The 26,936-nt window shown below is 37.6% G+C and overlaps 1 long non-coding RNA gene across 1 annotated transcript in view; it reads right to left on the reverse strand.

Moving 5' to 3' along the window:
• Positions 1-13,589: 13,589 nt before the first annotated feature.
• LOC128247019 (uncharacterized) overlaps positions 13,590-26,936 on the reverse strand; it is a 57,619-nt gene continuing 44,272 nt past the window's right edge. Inside the window, exon 2 of the long non-coding RNA XR_016240738.1 lies at positions 13,590-15,798. This is a non-coding gene — a long non-coding RNA (uncharacterized LOC128247019). The remainder of the gene's footprint in view (positions 15,799-26,936) is intronic.

The raw sequence follows: 26,936 nt of genomic DNA on the forward strand, positions 1-26,936 counted from the left end.
GAAGGATAACCCCAAGGACAAAGAAATAAGAATGTACAGTATGGTAGAAGCCATAGCCACTCATAATAAAAAAGGAGTACTGGTGGAATGTCCCTGTGAAAATCCCAATAAAATGTAAGCACAGTAATAAAATGTGAGCACAACAATGATTTTGGATAAAGAAGAGAAATTGTGTGCAGTTGTGGAAACTAGCTGCCCAGCAGATGTTAACATAAAACTGAAGATCAGTGAAAAAGAGAACACCTACGCTGAACTATTGAGAAATCTGCAGTTACTCTATGTCCCATTCTAATTTAAGCAGTTACAGTTTCCTATCCGAGTTACTTTTGTCATGAGCATTAATAAAAGTCAGGGCCAAACACTAAAAGTTGCTGGATTGCAACTTGAAGAACCATGCTTTTCACATGGCCAACTTTATGTAGGTGCATCACATGTCGGAGCAAAAGCAAATCTTTTTGCTTATGCACCCCAAAATAAAACAAAAAAACATTGTTTATAAAGAAATATTCACTCTTAATGCAACTTGAATACTTCAATAACTTATTTTGTCATTACTATCATTACATTCAAGAATGAGAAAATTACTGATTTAATGAAGTGTATTATATAATTGTCATTAGCATATTGACAAATAAAAATCACACCTACAAATGCTCTTCCATCTCTCTGGTAGACTTGCAAGGTCCCTCTTTCATAACTCACTTGTCCGTGACAAAAAATACTCCTTCAGTACTGTTCTCACCTTGTCTACAGAATTCATATTTTTTCTGTTCAAATGATTTTGGAAACTTCGGAACAAATGATAATCAGATGGGGCAATGTCTGGCAAATATGGTGGGTGGGGCATCATTTCCCGTTGAAACTGCTCCAGCCTTTCAAATGTCATCCTCACTGTATGTGGCTGAGCATTATCCTAATAAAAGAACACCTTTCATCTTGAAACCAAACACGGTCGTTTTTCTTCGAGTGCAGGTGTCAATGAATGGTTGAATGACCAAATCCAAGCTTTTCTGTTAGTTCCTCAACAGTTACGATGGGATTTTGTTCCACCAGGGTTTGCAAGACATCCTTGTTGAGCTCTACAGATCTTCCAGGATGACGCTCCTCTTCTAGGCTGTAGTTTCCGGCTTGGAATTTCTAGAACCACTGTTGACACTGGCTTACGCTTATTGTCTGATCTTCATATACTGCATTAATATTCCACACTTTCCGTTGCATTGTCGCCTTTATTGAACTCATGAAGCAAAATATACAGCATATACTCCTTTGTCACTTCCATTATAGCTTTTAACAAATTGTTAAAATCGAACTGCACTCTTCAAAACTTGCACTACGAATAAGAACAAAGTAGAAGTATTACCTACTTTTATTGTAAGTTGATGCAGGTAGTTTATTACGTCCCCCTCCGACTTTTAGTTCATGCATTTGAAAAAACCGCATTGTTTATGGGATGACTCAATATAATAATACTTTGAGTGTGGCTCCCGAGAAAGAGTAAAAGTAATTACCCAATAGACAGGCAAACAAACAATGAAATTGCAAATGGAACAAACAGGAGATTTAATTACATGACCAGCCAAAACCTCAAATATTTTCTTTGCAAATGATATCAACTCCTTAGTTTCCTTCTAAAATTACCATGACTGTTATAATACTTAGAAACACTCTCCCATATGTGCATGTGTACATGTCCGCGTGCATGTATAATTTAAATAAAAATGAGGCTAAGAAAAAGCAATTGAGGCAAACAAATGTATTTCAAATACTATCTGTACAAAATAGAAAGGCAAGAGAGTTTATAAATGATAGGAAAGCTTAGAAAGCGTTTGTGGATGGATGAGTGAATTTTGATGTTGCTCAAAGGGGTACAGAACCAGCATGATGTGGTGGGGGTAAACTAGCATAGGCCGTCGGGCCCCGCTGCTGATATTGGAGGTTGCATTCTATGCCTTGCATAGAACAGGGCTCACCCTTTTGAGCTGGGAAATGAATGGAATGCCTGGTATATGTCTTGCTGTGGCTACCCCCCTCCAAGAAAGAAAAAAAAAGGGAATAAGCCTGGGTATATGATATGATACTAAATAAATTGAATATTGGAAGGTTGTGCAGTGGGTATCTCCACAGTTAACATCAGATATGAAGGAGATAAGTCTGGAAGTTTGTTCTGGTCTACTGGAAGCATTTGAAGCCTATGAAAACATGCTCTTTTTTCCGATCTGGGGACAGGAAATGAAATGTAGGTGTATCTTTATGATCCAGCAACGAATGGCATCATATATCTTCTCCAAAGCCTCAAAAGTTCAAGAGCCAGTGTTCCGCATAGTAAGTTATGGTAGTTGTTTGATGAGATGACAAAAGCATCATTCTTTAATTTATGGAACATGGTTGTATTGTGAACAGCAAATGGAGCATTGAAACACTCAAAAGTTAAGAGAAGCTATAAGCATAAATCTTCCGTTAAAATGGAATACACTGATCCTGTGCTATTTCCCACTTCTTGAGCAATTTCATGGATTATTAGACAATGGTCTTCCATGACTATTCACCTCGTTTCGGCTTGTGAATGGCCAACCTGGGCATGCCTCACTCCCCACTGAAGTGTGGCCATGTTTGAAGCGGTTGTACCACAGAGTTTTACCAATGGCATCATTGCCAAAGGCTTGCTGAATCTTCTGGATGGTTTGATCTTGAGTAACACCAAGCTTTTTTGAAAACCTTGATGCAATATCTCTGCTCAATGCGTTTGGAGAAAAGGAAAATGTGACGAGCGTGCACTACACATATGTACTCTAGGCGTAACAGCTGGAAACTGATGTGGGCTACTGGCGTGAAAATTTTCACGCATGCGCTGGAAGGGTAGCGTCACCTCCTGTCCAAGTGATTTTGCCTTCACAGCATGAGATTTAGTGGGGAAAAATGAAATCGGATACCTTTTGAATGCACCTCATATTATATACTCTTCACCAATGAGATTTCTGAATTTACAGAAGCATGGTGACATGAATTTTGTAACCTAAACAACTGTTTTCTTGATAGCCAAACATCTAACAGAATGCTTAGCAAAAGTACTGTTTGATGATTTGAATCCCTATTTCCAGTGACACACACACACACACACACACACACACACACACACACACACATATCCATACATACATACATCATAGAAATATGGTCAGGCTACTTAAAATAAAGAACTCAAAGTGCAAAGTCTGGGTATTAATATGTTTATGAGTCTTTGACGCACTTCAAAGCGAAATGAAATAAAAAAGTTTTATCGAACACATGTGCCCAGTCAAAAGGCTACAATATATATATTTTTTTTCAAGTTTATAATGTATCTGAGTTTTTCTTCTCACTCATGTGTTATTGTCTTCATTGCATTGTTGTACGTTTTTGAAAGTTGATCTTTTCTACTGTGGTCACCAAAGGTGTATCTTGTTTATGGACATGAAACTATTGGCCACAAATAACATGGAAATATCGTCCTAGTTTCTGGTGACACATGCACATTTGCTGGGTCTATAATCCTTGACTGCACATACAATCACTGTGCCTTGCAATCACCCAGTGTAATTTCCACCACGCAATCATGCTTGATAAGGAAACTAATATGTCATCTGGGATCTAGTTTAAAACGGGGGCACCGGTATTTTCTTAACGAAACACTAACGAAACACTTTGAAACTTGGGACACTGGTAGAATGTGTCATATAAAACATCTTTTACTCTTAGTCTTCTTAACAAAAAAAAAAGGAATTCGCAAGTTATTCCATATTAAAGTTGTCGTATTTCTGTAATTTCAACCAATCACTGACGTCTATTCAGCTGAATAGAGTTACTGCTTGGCGGTCATAAAAATGTTATTCCCTGTGACATATTTCATCCGGTTTAATCGTAATTTATACGCATATATTGTTTATATAATAAATTACGCTGTGCGTATCTATGTGTGTAACAATTTTAGAGTTCGGATTTTAGAGTTAGGGTTAGTTTTAGGGTTAGGGTTAGGGTTAACAGTCTAGTTAGGGTTAGGGTTAGGGTTAGGGGATTAATACGATATACACCGTTACAGCGCTAACTGTTTTCAACTGAATAGACGTCAGTGATTAGTAGAAATTATCGAAATAAGACAATTTTTTACATGAAATAAATTCGAATACAAAATTTTTTTTCTGTTCTATAACACAAAATAGATAAGTATACGAAGTTTGAAAGTCTTTCGGTACCAAAAACACTACATAAAACATTAATGAAAACTGGTGCCCCCGTTTTAAACTAGATCCGTAATCTGACTTCAACAAAACAGCAACGTGTTGATTGTCATCACTGACCTGTGATAATATATAGATATATAGTATTTACTCTGTCACGTGGAGCATAGAATGGAATGAAATGCTGCTGCTGTTTACCCAAAGTAACCATGTGTCCTGAAATGATATATGGTAGCCCAAGGATCCTCAGCTAAAAGATATATTTTTATTTCTTTCAAACATTCTTTGTACTCTTACTCTGCACATCTGAGGATGGGAACACATTCTACTCCTGCGAAACTTGATGTAATGTGAAGCTGTGTCAACCTATTATCATATAACACCAACTAAATGTGTTGGATGCTACATTCTTCATGTGTTCATCTATTAGTGCAGGCAGGCAGACAGGCAGGCAGCCAGGCAGACAAACAGATAGATATGCTACGTTCTCCATTCGAATAACGTCGAAGACTACTACTACTTTAATAAATATCAAGGTCTCACGATGCTTGGTAGAAATATGAGTCCTTTAGCCTTTCGACAATGATACCGCTACATCAAATTGCAATCCTTCTTTAATGAAAATTAACTGTTTCATTTTAGCTCGGCTTCATTTATATAAGAACTTTGGATCTAATTGTTTGTCAGCTTTACTGCTTTACAAGAACATTGCAGTCAATGATAATTCAATTGATACATAGAAAATATTAATAATGATAATTTATTATAAAGACAGGAAGTGAATCTGATACTTTCACTTGTATAACACGCAAGCTCATAAATCTAATAATGATTTGACGGCAGCTGTCATCTATGATGAAATAATTTCTATTCATATCCGATAGTGTTAACTGCATGTATTACAATCAAAAGACTAATACGTGGCTCAGATGTTCATTATTGAAGCTAATCCGGATGTGTGTGTGTGTACGTACGTACGTAGGATCTTTCTATACAAGTATACGAAGTTTTAAAGTGTTTCGGAAGAAAACACACTAAATAAAAGCTAAATAAAAAATGGTGTCCGCCAAATCAGAAAGATCCCGTACGTACGTACGTACATACAACATACATACGTACGTACGCACACATTACATGTTAAATTTTTTATGTTACTTGTTTCAGTCATTGGATTGTGGCCAAACTGGGGCATTGCGCTGAAAGGTTTTTAGTTGATCAAATCGATTACAATACTAGTTAGTCATTTACTACCTTTTATTTCACGATCGTTACCTAAAGATATGGTCTTTCTTTGTCACTTTCATAGAGATGCATCTGCAATAAAGTCCGACACTACTTAAAACATAAAATAAACAATGGAAACTATAAAATGAAATTGTATTTGAAACAGATACAAATTATTACACTTCTAAAGCAGTGTCTGTTCAATATTCATTAAATCACTGAAAATTTTCATGATTCTACTTTCTTCGATGTAGCTTAGTTCTTCACTCTCTTCATAGAACATTGGAGACAAAAGACCTCCACCCGCCACGGCTTCAAGCACTGTCACGTGTCTGCTCTTTGGTCAAGCTCATATCACCCAGATTCTCTACATTTTTCAGTGAGGTCTTAGTAGGTCTCCTTGTCTCCAAACTCCTTACCTAACTTCTACTCGTGAGTGACTTTCAACGATGATCACTTCACGAGCATTCGCAGCATGTGATGCAGCATCTTCTGCTGTTTTACTGTTAGGTTATTCTGGAGATTACTCAGCTTGGCCCATTTTATGACTTCATTTACAGCCTGAGAAATTTTTAGTTAGGCAACATCTATAGAAGACATCTGTATTCTTTTACTATGTCACGCAAGTGTTAAGTCACTGCCGGCATTACATATGTTATATACAGGTAGATTTTGTGATTCAGTTAGCAGAAAAAATGGACAATACAAGCTTTTCAGGTGTTGCAAGAGAGTTGCAGCTTTGCCAAGTCTCTTCTTGCCATTAGTTTCTGAGTAATATTACTGCCCAGGTTCACAAAGGTGTTAACGATCTCTAACATCTGTTCTTCTCGCCGGACTGGACTCCACTTTCGTCTTTTCATTGCTGATCCGAAGACCGAGCTTTGAGCTACTGTTGCTGAGACTGGTGATTATAACATAAATTACCATAGACGTAGTATTAAAGAATCTCAGATCATCAGCGAAGTCAAGGTCAGTGAAACTCCCTTATTTCCATTTGATACCATACATTTGATCTTCTATAGAATTCCTCGTGATGAAATCCATCATCAGCAGGAAGAAAATAAAGCAAGCATATCTCTGATGGCCCTGTTCTCATCTTTGCTTTTGAAATAGCAATATGTCTTCCGGTAAAGTGATAATCTAATGTTATAACTTTATATACTTTATATAGCACAACGGTCTTACATAGATATTCCATGTACACCTGTCGAAAACTTCTTAAAGTCAATGAAGTTGACCATTTGACCATAAGCGACAGCTGAGACTCACAGCGCAGCTCGATGTTGCGTAACGTAACAGTTTGTTCATTGCATGATCTTCCACTCCTGAATCTCGCCTCGACTTCCCGTAAATGCTCAAACACTTTCTTTAGAAAGGTAAGAGGGACACTACAGAATACTTTGCCAGTTCAAAATCAATGAGAAAACTCATTAGTTTTGAATCTAGTAGACTTCGTAATAGTTTGCAGCTAGGCCGCTTTGTTTAATTAGTACACTTGCCATTCTCTATAATTACTTACTTGTCTAAAACTTATAATTTTCATTTAATACCATATCTAAAAGGGCTCAGAAAGTTACTGGTAGACATTCAAAAGGGAACATTTTGCCAAAGTATTCTGCAAAAACTGAATCGAGGTTATTCCATTCCAGCTTTTGCATCGCTCAGAATTCTTTTATTGAACAATGTTATAATCACACCTTTACTCCAGAACTTGTCGACTTCATCATCATGCCATATGAGGCTGAATGCCATATGAGGCTGAATGCCATATGAGGCTGAATGCCATATGAGGCTGAATGCCATATGAGTTGTTTATATCGTTGAACACATGGTAAAATTGGCGTCGCTTTATTCTTACGTTTCATTTGAAGTAGTCATATCAATGATATTGATAATGCTACAAAGCTTTAGCAGGCCCGGAGCTATAGTTGAAGACAGTTGCGCAAGGTGCCGTGCAATGGGATCGAACTCGAAACTTCATGGTTGGAAAGCAATCGAATAAAAGTGCGTACTGACACGCACTCAGCACATTGCAATGTGTACGTATGCACGTATATGTGTGTGTACTTTTGTGCATGTACAGATGCTAATATCTTGCCATTATATACACATATATATATGTATGGTTAAGTATCTATATATAACGATATGTATATAAGTATGCGTGCATGAGTATGTATGTGCTCTTTGTTCATGTATATGAGCGTGAGTATATATGTGTAGTAACGCTGTGCGCATGCGTAGTCTCACGCATGCGTGGAATTCAACAACCAAGCGTTCCCGCTTCTATTCTGTCTCTTTCTTGCTGGCCAGCGATTGAGCATGGACGTGTTTAGCTGTCTCTCTCCATCTTTCGGACTTACGCTCGACAGCTCGCTTACATCCACATCCCAACGTCCCAACAATAATGCTCACACACACAGAAGCTGTAACAACAAACAAGAGCTAAAGATGTATATATTTACCACCTGAATAAATGTTGTTTAAGTTGATAGTCTGGAGTTCAGCGTTCCGTATAATTCTTAATTTTATATAGGAAAGTCAGGTATACATCTAATGATGTATAACCCACTTTCCTATAAAGTGGTGACCCCGACGAAGAAACAAACGCAGCATGGATTCTGGACTACCAACCTATAACTGGTGAACCCCGACTAAAGAACAAATGCGGCCATGGAGACTGAACTACCAAGCAACGATGACCACCAACATCTCCAACCATAGTCAACACGACTTTCCAATTGTGTACTCAAGAACTTGGTATAAAACTCTCACGTGTACTGACTTTCTATCTGCTGTGATATCTCACATACATATAGACGGCCTGTCTTTTATTATGTTCTTATATGTCGCATTCACACTCTCACATACACATACATCTTTTATGCCACACTAAATATCTCTTGTTATTCATTTCATACGGTTGTCTTTTCTATTGTCTCTTCATTACTGGTATTTACGAAATCTATGTTATCGTAGTATAACATATTTGTATATCATCATTGATAAATTATTTTTTGTGTTCGACGTGTGACACGTTTAAATAAAAGGAGTCCTCTGTTTTTCCATTCGTCACCATTCCTCCTTTTTGAGTTCGCACGGTCGTTTTTTCATCTTGGGTTAAGAAAATTTTCTTCGAGGTTTTCGCTAATGGTCGTACGGAGATTTGTCTGTCGACCGTCTGTAAAAGCGCACCTCTTCAAACACCATCACCAAGCAGCCTTTTCGCCACCAGCTTCGTTCAACCAAGATTACCACCGCGACGACAACAACTACTACTACCAACTACAAGCATTCCCCCGACGTCGCCAAGTTTCAACAGGACATCATTACCACTGTCAATATCATTACCACCACACATACAGAACACAGCTATATTACAGTTCCTGCGCCGACGTCTTCACCATCAATGTACTGTCTACCACAATGTCGTGCGCCAACAACCCCACCACCAGGGACACACCAATATCAACACACTCGGTTTTATCGACTCTGTTAGAGTGGATGTTTCCACTCACGATCAACAGACCAAATTTCCTTGTGTAACTTTTATAGAATATTCCGTACCAGGTAACCGGTCACAACTAGCATTTGACGCTCAACTATAGCTCTGCTCACGGACCACGACTTCCTGAGTACAGACATTCTATCTCCTTGTGGAACTCTTATACGAACTGGATTTTTCTCTACAGACACATTTAATATGTTCTGTGTTTTTTCTCACACACACTTGTGCACTCACACATTTTCTTTCATTTGTACATTGCATGCATGTTCTCACGAGTGCACATTCATTTCTTTCATTATTCTTTGTGTGTGTTTGTGCTACATCTTGTGGGTGGTTTTCAGTGGCCATCCTGCCTCAGGCGTTCCAACAGATTTCATATTATCGGACTTACGCTCGACAGCTCGCTTACATCCACATTCCAACGTCCCAACAACAATGCTCACACACACAGAAGCTGTAACAACAAACAAGAGCTAAAGATGTATATATTTACCACCTGAATAAATGTTGTTTAAGTTGATAGTCTGGAGTTCAGCGTTCCGTATAATTCTTAATTTTATATAGGAAAGTCAGGTTACATCTAATGATGTATAACCCACTTTCCTATATATGTATTATATTATATGTGGTTGTATGTGCATCACACACACACACACACACACACACCTAATGATGTACCTAATGTTTGTGTGATGTGTATATGTATCTTGTGTGTGTAAATGAAACTATCTTCCTGCTCTTTCTTTCCATTTCACGACTGACTTCAAAAAGTTGACTTGTTTTTAAAGTCAGCTTTTAGTAATTCTATTTAGCCTTGTAAGATTTCAGTCTTTTGTGTTTTGTCTGCTTTTTAGTTCAGGCTTTTGTATCATTTTGCTTTGATAATATCGTCTGGACTATTCAACACTTCTGTTGTAGCTTTTGCCTTTGTTCACAGACTATATTACTTGATGGTAGGTCGGTCACTCCATTTTCGAGTTATCAAGTTTCATCTTGATCATCCGTTTCTCGTTAGAACAATATCCTAATTCCTGGGTAATCCATCTAATGTGGATACACACACACACTGATACATGTACACGAAATATATTTACTCACACTCCCATACATGCACAAGCAGACACATATTCATGCATGCGTATGAAAATAAGAAAAGAAATTTAAAAAAAGATGAGTTTTTAAAAAAATCAAAAGCCGTTGTTAATAACTATTTATATGGCTAATACTAGCATCTGCCAGGGTCGGACCTAAGGGAGGGAGGGAGGATGGGAGGCACGTTCCCCTCCCCGTCAAGAAAAGAAGTGCGCCCTTCTAAATAATGTTATTACGCCCTTTTCTCCTGGAATTATTTTCCCTTCTGACCTTGTACCTACCGTCAAAAATTCTTGGGACCGTGCCTGTCTGCAGCAACTGGAAGATAAAAATTCTTCCTGAATGCAAGTTTTAACACCTGAATTCAGGACATGTCCTGGAAAAGAAAGGACGTATGCCAGTAATGCTATCAGGAAAAGGAGGGTTTGAATGATTAGTCGCAATAGCGGTAGAAAAAGATTGATGGATACATGCGGGGGAGTGAAGGTCGTGAGGTGTATCAGACGTGACGTAATCTCTCCTTGGTCAGGTTTTGTTACGAAGGAGAGACATTAATAACAGATATATATTTCTGGTAGGAAGGAGAAAGCAAGCGAGTATCATGTACGTGATCTGATGCAATATCTCGATAGTCAAGCATCATGATGAGAACGAAGCGCAAGATGATGGTAAGAAAATGATAGCGAGGGGTGAAAAATGAGAGATAAGATATATACTAAATGATGGTAGGAGAGAGAGGGGGGGGGAGGGTGAAAGTTTTTTTTTACCTTTTCACTTACAGATTGTATTTTTTATATTTTATACATTTTTTTTTCTTTGAATAGCTAAGTTTATTATACAACAGATAACATTTTAAATTAAAACATTTAAATACAAAGAAACAGAAAAAAAGAAAGATTAAAAAAGTAAAAAAGATAGAGTAAAGCAGCAGAATTTGAAGGGGGAAAGGGCTATACACCTCGGAACAAATGATGTGCTCAACCGCGCCTTGCAGTAATGACCGCGATGGCGTTGACACGGAAAATGGTCAGCGATACACGTTGCCGCAGTCACTCCGCCTTGCGAGATTCATTTCTCAGTCGGGTCGCTGTTATTTCGATTTTGTGGAGGAAATCGGTAGTACGGGTTCGAGAACACCTGACGTCTCGACGGCAGCCGGTACAAACTGGTAGCGGCCAGTCAGGTCCCTGTATTTATTGACTTTTCTCTCCTCTGCGTTACGGGCAGCGACACCACAGTTTGCAGTCGATACAGCAAGGTTGGAACCGGAGAACATGTCGCTGAACGTCGCATCCCAGACTAGAGATATGCCTCCCTCGAATGGGAAGAATGTAATTCTGTCGGAGTGCTTACCACCCTTTAGGTCGAGACCTGCTGGCTCCAGCTGAGACGAGAAGCAGCCGCGTCAAAGTCCCTTCTGATTATGTCTTTCAGAGCGGTGTGTCGGGGGAAACCAGTCGCGCTAAGGCTTCAGGATAATTAATGCAGGCCGAATCCATCTACTACCGACAGTTGTGCGGTTCACATACGCGGAGACCGAGGTGATGAGCCACTCCGATATGAGTGCACTCATCATCTAGAAGGATACCGGAAGGTGAGACGGACACCGAATTGAGCCAGGCGTCGCTATTTGGCTGCGATGTGGAATGGAAGCATGCAAGGTGGTGCTGTCTCTAACCGCTTGAAGGTGGACTTGCATCTGATGTCATCCCAGTTACGCTGGACATTTGTATTCTGGCAGAGAAGTTCGCTTTGAACTTCTATATATTATGATCTGAAATGTAAGATCTTCTCTACCTTGATGATGAAGGCTCGATTTATCTAATGTTGATTACAGCCATTACGGCCGCATATTTTGATGAACTACATCAAGATGGATCTCCGAGCCCCCAGAAACACTTATAACACCTTTCTTCCTCCCTTTTAATTTTCTCTGTCGCTTGTACTCTGTGTAAGTTGGATCTATTAATATAAATATCTATATATTTATACTTAAATATTCATCGTCTGAGAGTCTCCACCTTTTGCTTTCTCTCGTTTTGCTTGTATATATATAATATATATATATATATATATATATATATATATATATATATATATATATATATATATATATATATATATATATATATATATATATACTAGCAGCTAAGCCCGGTTTCACCCGGTCGGTTTAGATGATGTGACTGTAAAACCTGTTCTGAGTAAGCATTCGACTTGTTTGGGCACGCTTACGTTAAAAAACAATTTTAGAATGACTTTTTTCTGTCAAAACGCTAAAAATAACTGACCAACAAAAAAAAACAACCAAGATTCAACCAAATCAAAAAATAGACCCAAATACTAAGCGAACAAAGATGAACCATCCCACTTCCATTGCATGCGCACGCACACGCGCATTCACATACCCCGTTTTACGCACAGAATTGAAACGCTGTTTGATTTATTTTTTCAGCGTACAATTTTCATCATCCCACTACCAAGTATGACATCACCACCTTCCTTCCTTATTCATCTATCACCCCTTCCTTTCTCATTCATAAACACAAGAGTATAATTATAGTAGATCATCTCGGTAACTATGGGAGCTATGAAAAAAACCCAAAGTCCAGCATCACCAGCGGATCATTCTACACATCTGTGTAATTTTTCGCGCAACTCCACCCAGCCATGTCACCGTGAATCCCAAGACAAGAAAGAATCGCCCATGTCAAATTTATATGTATAGAAGATATATATATATATATATATATATATATATATATATACACACGTTTTGTATTTTATACCCAAACTGTCATTTAATATATCTAATTTGTTCATCCGCATAATTCCCCCTTTCTCTTTCTCTGTATACATACATACATACATACATACATATATATATATATATATATATATATATATATATATATATATATATATATATATATATACCTTGCACATTCTTCCTGGGCAAGGCTGTTTATGGAAGACCAGCAGTCGCCCATGCATACTAGCTTCACCTCTCCACGCTACCAATGTTATCCAAGGGAAAGCAAAGGCCGATACTGCTTGGCACCAGTGATGCCTCAACTCATTTCTAAGCTGGTGTGAACTGGAGCAACATGAAATAAAGTGTCTTGTTGAAGATCACAACATGCAACCCAAACCAGGAATAGAACTCACAACCTCACGATTATAAGCCCCACGCTCTAACCAATGAGTTATGCGCCTTCACGCACGCGCGCACACCCACCCACGCACACACACACACACACGTATATATATATATATATATATATATATATATATATATATATATATATATATATATATATATATATATATATATATATATATATATATATATATATTCCCCCAGATTAACCTCAGTAATGATTGCCTGACACATGTATGCATTCTTTTGCTTACTCGTGTAGTGAAATCTGTGGGATATGAATAGAAATAATTTCGCAACAAATAACAACAGCGGCATCATAAATAGGTTGACAACTTTCGGCGAGAGCGAGCTGCACCGTGTGACACTACTGGAAAATATGACACCAAAATGACTGCCTGTATACAATTTATTTTTTGGCGATCATTTTCATTGTGATGTTGTTATATTATTTTAAAAGAAAATCTTCGTGGAGTAAGTCCAGAAAAATGTTGAAAGTCACACTATGTTATGGCATGTGCATGTTTAATTGTTCGAAAAACCATAAAAGCACCGCTTCGAGAGCGAGAAAGGGAGAACGGACGATATGAATAGATCATAAATGAGAAAATATTTAAGAGGAATCTCAGTATCACCCTCGTATACCATATTGACACATGCGCGCGCAGGCACGCACACACACACAAGTAACTTTTAATACGCCGAGTAAGAGAAAGAAAGGTGGGTGTGAGGAATACGTAGCTTCAAGGAGAGAGAGGTTAAGTTGACAATGATTGTTCACAGGTGGCTTTTCTCCGGTCCATCGCAAAGAAACACTCACACAGAGACACACACAATATCTATAAAAGACAAGATGTATGTGTGTACGGGAATATAATTTATGCACGTCCACAAATTAGCACGCATGTCGCTCCAATTTTAGGAGGACATTCGTCATGACCCTATCTGCATTTTCGTCAATTTTTTCTCTCAGAGGCGCACCCGAGTCCTGTGTATTCATCATTATTTTATTTTATTTGATTTTAGAAAAACTGAAGCATTTCTTTGACAATTCCAGGACGTATTGAACTTATTGGTGCGTGACTTTTGGCCCATCCTTGTGTGTGTGTGTGTGTGTGTGTGTGTGCATGCATGTGTGTATGCACCAGCATGGTTGCAAGTCTCGAGCTGAAGCTACTTAAAGCATATATAAAATCAATTTAACATTAGGCGCAGGAGTGGCTGTGTGGTAAGTAGCTTGCTTATCAACCACATGGTCCTGGGTTCAGTCCCACTGTGTGGCACATTGGGCAAGTGTCTTCTACTATAGCCTCAGGCTGACCAAAGTCTTGTAAGTGGATTTGATAGATGGAAACTGAAAGAAGCCCATCGTATATGCCAGGACTGTGGCATTTTGTCTCTCCAGAATATTGAAAGAAGACTTATGGTTATGAAATCTGGTTCTGAAGAGACTATCTGTCGCTCCCACATTCTTCCTCACATTTGGTTGCATATTTAGGTTTTTTATATTACCCCTGCCTCATATACGACCATCTCCGTGTTACAGTGGCTGTTAGGAGGACATGTGGTTATATTTCTACATGAATATACTGCCTCTATCTCCATGTGGGTCTACCTACCAATATCTTTTTACATTAGGTGCACAACTAAAGGAAACTACGATATTGTGGCTATTAAAAATTTTACTGAACCTATTCATATGGGGAAAGTGTTTATCCACTAAGCTAATGAAAATCCTACCCAAACAAGTTTTAACGCTTCAAGAGAAAGGGCTGTAACCATCTTCCGATGGCCTTTTCTCTTGGAGAGGTTGGGGGTCTGGCATATAAGTTATTTGTTTGTGGTGGTGGTGGTGGTGGTGGTTCTCCGTCATTCAATGATGAGGTTTCATTTGTTCGATCAATTGAGTTGACATATAAGTAGTTGAGCATTCCATAGATATGTGTACCTTTAATGAATCAGCGTTATACAGTGACTGACAAGGCTGTACAACCCACTTGACAGGTTTCTATATTATTTCCAACTACTCAATCTCACTCAAATGGTATGAGTCAACCCGAAGTGTACAGAAAATGATATTTGTTCAAAGTTACAATCGGGGAAATAGACCAGATACTGGGCCTAGTGAATTCTCCGACAGCCACTTCTGACTCTTTCCAGAGGTATGGCAAGGAGCTGAATCCTGCCGCCACATATCTGGCCTTCCAGCAGCAACCCTTTCCAGCTATGGATTGACTATAATCTCCAGCTGTTCACATAGCCATCTGAATTGAGCCTGAGGCCCTGTTCAAAGATGTTGGATGAATTCTAGTGTACGGACACAGTCAGAAAGTCTGCTGTGTCCTTTCCTGCTGGACACGTCAACGTAGTCTCTGTTGCAGCCGTCCATGTCACGTCTTACAATCTTCACAGTGTTTACAAAGCATGTAGCAGCAGTCATGGTGTCGGCATTTTGATACCCGGCGCAAATCATCATAATATAGTTTAGTCTTTTCCAATTTTCAGATGGTTCCCAGTCCACCATATCAGCTAACTTTTTCTCAACAATAATTCTAATCTTTATGCTCTCCAACGCCATTCACCAAAACATCAAGCTGTTCCTGAAAAAAAAAACAAACATAAAATATCAATTTAGCCTGAACACCCTATGTGTGCGTGTATTTATGTGCGCATGCGCGACAGACTTCCACGAACTAGATTAACTCACACAGCGTTTGTCAGCCTGAATGCCGTACAGAGGGGCTGAACCTGAAACCATGTGATTTCGAAGCGAATTTCTCCCTCACGCTGCCACGCCTATGTCTAAGAAATCCTAAGAATTCAAACCTAGAAAACTATGGAGTATCTCTTGAAGTGAATAGCAATAACTTTACGGTTAAAAACATCAATGAAAATAGTAGTTAGTGACGTAAACAGTTGTTGGTACCGCCAACGTTTACAAACATTAACTTGTCTAGGAATTTACAATGTTTGTAAATGACCCTCAATCACCTCTCTCCGATGTAAACAATGCAGTTTCACTATCATATAAGGCTACTACAGTAAAATATTTCCTATAACCTTGGTTTGGAATACTACGAAACTGTTAACATGCTACAAAACTTGAAAGTAACCTTTTCACTGGCAAGGAGAGACATAAGATAACATTTTTGGCGAGCTTGCCAGGGTTTTGGCTTTTAACGAGGATATGTTTTCTTTCTTTCTTTGAATAACATTAATCAAGGTAAATTTGAGAATATTACAATAATAAATCAGTGAAAAAAGAACAAAATTTACATAAGTAAACAGTAAGAAAATGCAAAAAAGAATTAAAAGGTGTGCAAAGTGAAACAAACTGTACTGAAGAAAAATAAAAGGTAAAAATGATCGTTGATAATCGATATTATATAAAATGCTTTTGATTTATTTGAACTTTCTTTTAATTAGAAAAATGAAATATAATAAACATACATGTATGTTTGCGTGCGCATATATATATATATATAAGTTCAAAAAAAGACAAAAAACAACAACGTGAGGACGTGATACGGATAGTGTTATTAGACGCTCGGGAAAGGAAAGAGAGACAGTATGACGTTTCGGGCGGAGCCCTTCGTCGGAAACAAGGAAAGTTCAAAGAATGGAAAAACGGAGGAAGAAAAAATCGGCATCGATGCCAACGAGGTTACATTGTGGAAGGACCGGAAGTGGTGGAGGAAAAGTTCTTTCTAAGACAGGAGAGTGAAAAAGTGAGGTGAATATGTGTGCGTGCGCGAGGATCTGCAAGTGTGTGTGTAATAACAGAACGTGTGTGTGCATATGTATGTGTGTGTGTGTGTGTGTGTGTGCGTGGTTTGGTGGTTTATCTGTTAGTGTGTATGTGTGTGTGTGACGTAGTGGAAGGAATTACTAGCAGAAATAGTTAGGGGGTGCTTATGGACAATGGTCAGTGGAAGCTAAGCAGGCAGTTTTTGAGTGTGTGTGTGCGTGTGTGTTTGTATTGTGTGGGTGTGATTTCCTAGCAGTGTGTGTGTGTATATGCGTGTGGTTTGCTTTGTGGATCGCACGTGGGTTATTTCGTGTGTGTGTGTGCGTGTATATGCGTAGTATGTGTCACTGTTGTGTGTATGTGAGTTATGTGTGGGTTCATTTGCGTGTGTGTACATGTATGTGCACCTGGGTGTGTGTGTGTAGGTTCAATTGCATGTGTCTGTAAGTGTGTTCGTTTCTACATGTGTGTGTATGTACCTTGTAAGTGCGTGTTGTGTATGTGTAGGAGTTATGTGCGGGTTCATTTGCATGTGTGTATATGTGGGTTCGTTTGTGCCGGTGTGTGTGTGTGTATGGATGTATGTGGATGTGCGTGCGTGTGTTTGTGTGGGGTTGTAGGTGTTGGGTGCGTATTTTGTACGTGCGCGTGTGTGTATGTGTATGTTTTTGTGCGTGCGTGTGTGTTTGTGTATATGTGCGTTGCTGTGTACGTGTATATATATATATATATAGGCGTAGGAGTAGCTGTGTGGTAAGTCCCGGGTTCAGTGTCTTCTACTATAGCCTCGGGCCGACCAAAGCCTTGTGAGTGGATTTGGTAGACAGAAATTGAAAGAAGCCCGTCGTATATATGTATATATATATATATGTATGTGTTTGTTCCCCCAACATCGCTTGACAACCGATGCTGGTGTGTTTATGTCCCCGTAACTTAGCGGTTCGGCAAAAGAGACCGATAGAATAAGTACTAGGCTTCTAAAGGGGTCGATTTGCTCGACTAAAGGCGGTGCTCCAGCATGGCCACAGTCAAAAGACTGAAACAAGTAAAAGAGTATATATATATCATCATAAAATTTTTCTGTGTAAAACAGCATTAGTTGGTTGTAAAACCAAATGCACTAGGTATTACTATCGTGTAGTGTAGAATATTATATAGAAGTAGAATTATATTTCAGTAAATATATATATATATATATATATATATATATATATATATATATATATATATATATGTATAAAATAAATCAAACGCATTTTACAAAACGTAGATCATTGCCGATTATCACGGTCAGTTGGTTTACCTTTCAGTTAACTAGTGCAAATTTGTTCAACTTTTCTCGCCATCTGATATGTACAAAGCGCGAAGGAGTTGGGGTAAAAAAAATCAGCAAACAAATAAACTAAATAAATTTTCAGAACACGATACAAGTCAGTTACTTGATGACCTCGAATGTGTGTATATGTTTGCGTGCGTGTGTTTGAAGTTAGTAACAAGAAGGCTACCTTGAAAAATAACTACCAAATGTTGATAATATCCTAAGAATTCGAAGAAAGTCAACGATGAAGTATTGCAAAAATAATACTCTATTTATATTTTTAATTTGAGTAAGCCAAAATAAACATAAAAAATAAAACAAAAAAGCTAAGCTAAACTTAAAAAGCATGTACTATGAATATTGAATGGGAAAGTAGTATGAAATTATATAAAGTGTAAATACTACAACTGAAAGAATAAACAGTCGGCTAGATATATATGTGGTGCGACTGTTTTACTAACGGATCTATAATATAATTTGAAACAAACTAAAAATTTGTATTGTATCATATAGTGTCAGGTTTGCCAGTAAATATTTATAGACCAAGAGCCCCCAATCTACGGATTGCACAGTTCCAGTAGCGATCTGCACTAAAAGAATATTCTAATTTTGTTTCTATTTCATCGATTATCGCAGTCTGCAGAGTGTTTTAGCATTGTATATGAATATCATATATGCCATAATGAAATGATATATTAAGAACTTCACTGTGGTTTGTTATGATCGTAATCCCCCAATCCGCGAAATATATATATATATAATCATCATATTATATATAGATAATAATCATCTTCATCGTTTAAGGTCCGTTTTCCATGCTAGCATGGGTTGGACGATTTGACTGAGGACTGGCGAACCAGATGGCTGCACCAGGCTCCAATCTGATCTGGCAGAGTTTCTACAGCTGGATGCCCTTCCTAACGCCAACCACTCCGAAAGTGTAGTGGGTGCTTTCACGTGCCACCGGCACGAGGGCCAGTCAGGCGATACTGGCGACAGCCACGCTCAAAATGGTGTATTTTACGTGCCACCTGCACAGGAGCCAGTCCAGCGGCACTGGCAACGACCTCGCTCAAATGTCTTTTCACGTGCCACCGGCACAAGTGCCAGTAAGGTGACGCTGGTAACAATCATGCTCAAATGGTGCTATTTACGTGCCGCTGACACGGAAGCCAGACAGTTGCTCTGGCAACAATCACACTCGGATGGTGCTCTTAGCGCTCCACTGGTACAGGTGCCATCACGATTTCGTTTTCACTTGCCCCAAAAGGTCTTTGCAAGCCGAGTTTAGTGTCCACTGAAGGAGAGGTTGCCATGGGTGCCAGAAGATAAAGCATATTTTCTCCTTTAAGAGATGAACCAGGGGTTAGTATTTGTTCCTAGTTATGTTTATGATGTGCTTTTACTAGAACATATCCTTGGTGATAATGGCATTCACAAATCTGGAGAAATTTTGAGGGTTCCAGCTGCCTGCTGCTCCTGATTAAGAGGTATGTGGTGCAATGATGTTTACTTGGCATAAGTAGTGTTGTATTTTCTTGCTGTTAAAAGATACATGATTAGTATAGCTCTATTGGAGGATGGCTTCTGCAACATATGTAGTGTCTACAGGTATGGTTCAAGAAACGAGGAGGGTGTAAAGCTCCTAGTTCTGTGATGCAACTGATCTAACAATTTGCAACACAACACACTTGAAGAAACCAGCTGACCACCTCATGACATACTAATCTGGTGAACACACCAGTCAAATAGATTACATTCTCTCCAGGAAATGGGGTAGAAGGGCCTATTGTAAATACCAAAGACTTTTTGGGTGATGAATGCACTGTGCAGCATAGACTAGTGGTTAGTGACTTCACAATTAAAGCTAGGCAGACACAGATAGAAAATGATATGGAGAAAGAATATAAGGAAAGTAAAAGATTCCACAGCTGGGTATAGTTTTAGAGAAATGCTAATTGATGTATTTGACTGCAGGAAGAAAGATTTAGATACTTATAGCATAGCTGACAACTAGGAATTTTTATAAAATAGCCTGCTTAGGACTACACATCATGTATGTGGCTGAAGCAAAGTCCTTGCCAAACTAAAATTAATGTGGTAGTGGAATGATGTAGTTGATAGAATAGAAAAAGCTAAGACACAGGGTTGGAAAACCTAGTAGGAAGGTGGTTATAGGGAATATTATCAAATGGCAAAAAGAAGAGCAGCTAAGTGACAGATATACTTGATTAAGAATGAGACAGAAAGGAAGAGATTTGTACATGGCCTGCAGTGTGAGGATCAGAGGTGTGAAGTGTTCAGGATTGTGAGACAGTATGTGTGAGAGAACTATGATGTTACTGGTGTGAAAGAATGGTGAAGGCATAACCATCATTGATATGAAAAACAAGGTGTAAGTGTTATTATGAGAGGCTACTGAGTGTGGAGAATGCATGGGATAAAGAGGATCTACCTCATGCTAACCCAACAGAGGGACCAGCAATTCAGGCTGACTACACTGTGATAAGTAAAGTGATTAAAGACATGAAGAACAGAAAAGCAGCAGGTTCATCAGGGCTAGGTGTTGGGATGCTCAAAATATTTGGTGAGGTAGGATACATGATTATTACCTGGATAGTTAATCAAGTCATACCCAATGATTACACATAACAGTATCATCATAAACTGCTACAAAGTCAAAGGAAACTACAGAGGACACAGACTACTGGATCAAGTTATGAAGGTCATGTGTCAGCAGCACAATTGACCCATGACAGAGTAGATCTAGATGAGATGCAGTTTGGATTCATACCCAGAAAAGTATCACAGATGCAATCTTCCTAGTGACGCAACTGTAGGAGAAGTATTTGGCTGAGAGTAAACCACTATTCCTGGAATCTGTTGACTTGTATGTGACATTAGACAGGGTACCACATTCAGTAACTTGGTAGTCACCGAGAAAACTAGGTATAGATGAATGGCTTGTGAGGGTTGTATAAGCTACGTACAAAGATGCAGTAAGTAATGTGAAAGTCAACAATGATTTCAATGATGAATTTAACATGAAGGTTGGGGGTCCATCAAAGTTTAGTCCTAGCTGCTATAGTCCTCTGTCCTCTCCTATCTATCATAGTCATACAAGCCATCACATCAGAGTATAAGACTGACTGTCCATAGAAACTCCTACATGCTGATGGTCTAATCCTCATAACTGAATCTATAGTGTAATTAGAGAGGAAATTTCAGGTAGATTAGCTAAATCCAGAATTGACAGGGCTCAAGATTAACTTAGTAAAAACAAAGGTTGTAGTAAAAAAGAAGACAGGACCCTGGTAACTTCAGGGAAATGACCATACTCAATATGCAGAAAAAGTGTAAGTATAAACTACCATAAACTGTACCCAATGTAAGCTAAGGACACACAAGAGGTAGTAGAATCACAGGCATATTAACAGAAAAAGAAAGTAAAGTCTGAAATATAAAGGGGTCCGCAAGTCAAAAAGTTTGAAAACCCCTGCTATAGAGCACGTAAAACTTTGATTAACTGAAAAAACCTTGAAATTAGAAGATAGAACTCATTTTAGAGTCTTTAGAATTTAGATTTTAAAGAAGTAGCATAAACATGTTACATATTTAATCTAAGTAGTCAAATGATGCCTTAAAAACAAGGATATTTTTGGAAGATAAATTGAGATCAAGTTGTTAGTTTTTGTACCAAAACAGATTATACTTAAAAATAGATTTTTAATTTTAGTTTCCTTTTTCTCTGTCTTATATTTTGATTTTTTTTTTCAGTCTTTTAGTCAGGAGAAATGGCAGTGCCAAAAGCCCTTTGCAGAGCTTCTGCAACTAGTGAGAATGGGTGAGGAAGGTACCCCTAAACTGGATATCTGGCCTGAATGCATGCAGCAATGTGGACACCCTAGGGCCTAGATGGTGGGGTTAAACTGGGCATTGGCTGCTATTTCTAGCAGATTGAGTAATCAAATAAAGGCTTTCTTGTTGGTTTATTTTAGACATGGTAGTTTAGGACATTGGTTTCAAGCATGTTTAAGACATCTATGAATAGTTATAAACTGAAATGTAACTGATTTCTGGATATTGTGTTAACTATGGTACCATTGAATCTCTATGAGTGGATTTACTTATCTTTTTTTTATTATTTTTAATCAGAAGTTCAGAGTGACTCAAGGGCTGAAAGTTTCATAAATACAGAAAACTCTTGACCCTAGACTCACATTTATAACTTCTACCAATTATTGATAAAAAAGAAAATATGTATGTATGTATGTCATTATTCAGTTTATTTCAAGACTTCTTGCCAATAGAGAAAGAACTGGTTTCTAACCTAGATCCAAGGCTCCTTCATTGGAATTTCAACATCAACAACAGGTTATGTATGTATGTATACATGCATGCATGCATATATGTAAGTATGTGCAGATTTGCATGTTGTATGTATGTATTTTCATGCATATAGTTGCATATCTAGACATGCTCATATATATTTAAATGATAAACTGGAAAGTTTTACAGATTTTTACAGTTCAAGTGATGGATTGGATTTGTAGTCTTCAAATTAGCTTTCTCCTTTCTGGTTTTGAGAAGCCTAATTTCTCAAGATTGGTATTTAGGCAGTGTGTTACATATCCCGGGGCCCCAATAATATGTATGTATGTATGTATGTATGCATGCATGTGTTAAAGCATGACTGTTGGAGAAGATCATTCTGATATAAAACTGGATATGCAGGGCATTGAACATTTCCCTTTAGATTTTTAGTTTGTGCTTGAGATCATGACACTCCCGTACTCCTGAGTCTGAGACCCATATTGACACTCGATATCTGGCTTTGGTTTGTTTCTGGGGTGTGCAAGGTTTGTAAAAACACTGCAATTTTTTAGTAAACTCAACTGATTACTTTTCAATTGTGCATTCTCAGATTTAGTAAATAATAGTTATAAAGAATAAAAAAATTTTTTAATATATTTCAGTTGAAGCAGCCTTGGAGTAGAGAAGGCCCTTCATTGATTAGGTTGATTAATTGACTGAACAATTAATCAAACAATTCTTTAGTTAATTGGTTATTAAGTTAACCAATTGACAAATAAATAAGAAGTGAAATAGAACTTGTGTGTGTTTTATTATTAGCTCAATGATTCTCCCAAGATACAATAAAATTTGTCAAATGTGTCACTTGGAAAACTTGACTTTCAAATATAATTAATAACAATTTCTGATTTAGACACAAGGCTAGAAATTCTGAGAAGGTATTAATCAATTACATTTACCTCAGTACTTGTCTGGTACTTTATTTTATTGACCCCAAAAAGGTGAAAGGCAAAGTTGACCTAGAAAGGATTAGAATTTGGAATGTAAAGATCTGGAAGAATTACTGCTAAGCAATTTTTCTGATACTCTAATGATTCTGCAAATTTACTGCGTTATAAATATAATTAACAACAAATTATACATAGTCTGCTTTATTGTACTATTAGAACAGTCTCTGTTATTGTCTATCTTATGATATCTAACCATTTTATGATATTCTTCACAATGAGTATGTCAGCATTGATGGGCATGACAGATGGGTACATTGCAAGATACAGTTTGATAACCACAGCTTTAGGAGATCTTAAAGTTAAGAAAAGGCTTATATTGGTTTTTAAATCTCACCTCTGGACATGGACAGAATCTGTAATCATATTCAAACAGACAAACAAAATGGATATTATATAATATTTTATGTGGCCAATCATAAAAAACAAAACAAAACAAAGACCATAATCAGATCCTTTATTATTTTAATATTTTTAGGTTGTAAGGTGGCAAGCTGGTAAAACCGTTAGCATGCCAGGTAAAATGCTTAGCAGCATTTCATTCAACTCTACATTCTGAGTTCAAATTCCATCAATGTTGACTTTGTCTTTCATCCTTTCAGGGTCGATAAAATAAATACCAGTTGAGTACTTGGGTTGATGTAATTGACTTACCCCTCTCTTGAAATTGCCACCTTTGTGCCAAAATTTGAAACCAATATTTGTAGGTTGTTGTTGCTGTTTAAGCACCATATCATCCATGATTAAGTAGGTCTAATGCATTTAAAAGGTATTCCAGTTATGACCAGCTCATCATTTTTGTATATATGGGGTTACATTATCCAATATATTTTCCCTTATTTAAAACAGTTGATATTTTGATTTGAGGGTAATTTGGCTGTTATTTCTAGTAGGCAACTGACTACATAGAGGTTCCCACCTTGGCTAGTTTTCAATACATGTTATTTTCGATGTATAACATTGTCCTTGCTTTTAAATACAATCTGTTACGAGATCAAAGTGCTAAAATTATTATTAATCTGATGTTTTCCTGATAATTAATCCAATGTTTTGCTGATCGCATTAGCTAGCCTCCACTAGTAAACATTTTAACAGTCTTGAAGTCTACTTACTTTTTTTTAATACATTATTCTTTCTACTTCATTAATCCTAGCCGACAATTTACTTTTCAAACTTATGCTTCTGCTATTTTGTGAATATTATGAACTGATTTTTACATTTGTTGCATTGTTGATGGTCCTAGCAACATTTTGACATCATCATCATCATCATCATTTAACTTCCATTTTCCATGATGGCATGGGTTGGATGATTTGGCAGGATCCAGCGAGCCTGTGTCAGCTATGGCTCTGTTTCTGCAACAGGATGCCCTTCCTAATGCCAACCACTTTACAGCGTGTATGTCAGCCACTTTAGAAGATATTTAAAATATTATTATTAAACTTCACTGCACCAGAGTTCGTATATAGGTTTTTGCATTTGAATATATAGTATTTAGTTGAGAAGCAAAATTTTTCCAGTTACATTGTCTGTAAATATCAGTGACTTCCAATAATCATTTCTGAAGCCCTTAACTAGTTCCATCCAGTTGATTTTTGAAACTCTAGTCTTTATGGCTGTCTAGTTCACTTTGAAATGTAGTGTCTTACAAGTCTAATAAATTCCAAAGAAGAAAATAGGAACAAGCATGATTGTATGGTTAAAAAGCTTGCTTCCGAACCACATTGTCTTGAGTTCAGTCCCACTGTTGCACTCTAAGTAAATGTCTTCTACCATAGTCCTAGGCCAATCAAAGTTGTGCATGTGGATTTGGTAGATGGAAACTCACCGCCTTATAAAAAAGTAATATTAAATGATGATGATGATGAAATGTATGTGATCACCATTGCCTAATCTTATTATCCTTCTCAGATTGTGAACTAGATATTTTCTTCTTCAAAGAACAACTTAGATGCATTTCACCATCTTTTCGTGTAGATCCTCAATTTCATGTTGTGTTTGTGTGTCTCTTTATAACATCATATAAGTTGAGTGGTCCTCATCTTTCCATTGAGATACATAAGTTTTCAAACTATAATTTCTGATAATTTTAGGTGAAGGCATGGTTGTATGGTTTCAGGTTCAATCCCACTGCATGGCACTTTGGGCAAGAGTTTTCTATAGAATTTGGGTGAAAGCCTGTCATGTGTGTGTGTGTGTGTGTGTGTCTTAGTATTTGTGTTAGTCTCTTCTTCATTGCATGACTGCAAACCAACTCCCCACAGTTGGTTTGTTTGCTTCCCTGTAACTTTAGCAGTTTGGCATAAGAATCTGATACAATAAGTATCAGACTAAAAAATGAGTATTGAGGGGTGATTTGTTTAGTCAAACTCTTGAAAGAAGTACCTCAGAATGGCCACAGTCCAAATACTGAAACAAGTAAAAAATAAAAGATTTGATCTGGCAGTCAGCTTGATAGGAATGGCCAGTAAAGCCTTTCCCTGTAGTGAGCAACAATACCAGAGATGGGTGGAATGTGTCCCTAAATTTCCTCTTGAGATGCTTTGAGTCCTCATGAAAAGTCTGGTATATATATATATATTCTTTTACTTGTTTCACTCATTTGACTGTGGCTATGCTGGAGCACCACCTTTAGTTGAACAAATCGACCCCAGGACTTATTTTTTGTCAGCTTAGTATTTATTCTATCAGTCTCTTTTGCCAAACTGCTAAGTTATGGGGATGTAAAAACACCAGCATCGGTTGTCAAGCGATGGTGGGGTGACAAACACACACAAATATATACATACATACATATATATATATATATATATATATATATATAGCACATTGAATGTCCACGTTAGTGGTCAACGTTATATATAAAAATGTACTTTAATCCCCTGAGATTGCAGATACTGTTTCTGAATCTCTTTGATTCTTTAAATGTGCTAGCTTCCTGGTAATTAATCGATATTAATAAATATATGATTTTTTTACCCTATTTTTTAATAATATATTAACCATTACCGAGTTCTCATACTGGATATATGCGACGCAGTAAATATTTTCTGCAGACATATTCCTGGAATTAGCGCGCCAAAACGAAGACTTTTGAATTTTACCATTAAGCTGTAATTAGCAGAACCATATACACGCACACCTATGGCGGTGGGCAACTTTGTATAGGGTTCTGATGATTATGGCTACATTACAAATCAGGCTGAAGAGAAATAAACAGTCGGTAAGATTGTTAAATTTTGAAACTGGTCCCTGTTTAATAATGATTTTTTTCAGTGATTTTAAATGTCTTGCCCGCTTACGTTTTGGTATCCCTCTATATTTCATGTTGAGAACAATTTAGGTCTTAAT

This window comes from Octopus bimaculoides, chromosome 2, assembly GCF_046866305.1.
Source record: "Octopus bimaculoides isolate indiv1 chromosome 2, ASM4686630v1, whole genome shotgun sequence".
Taxonomy (NCBI): domain Eukaryota; kingdom Metazoa; phylum Mollusca; class Cephalopoda; order Octopoda; family Octopodidae; genus Octopus; species Octopus bimaculoides.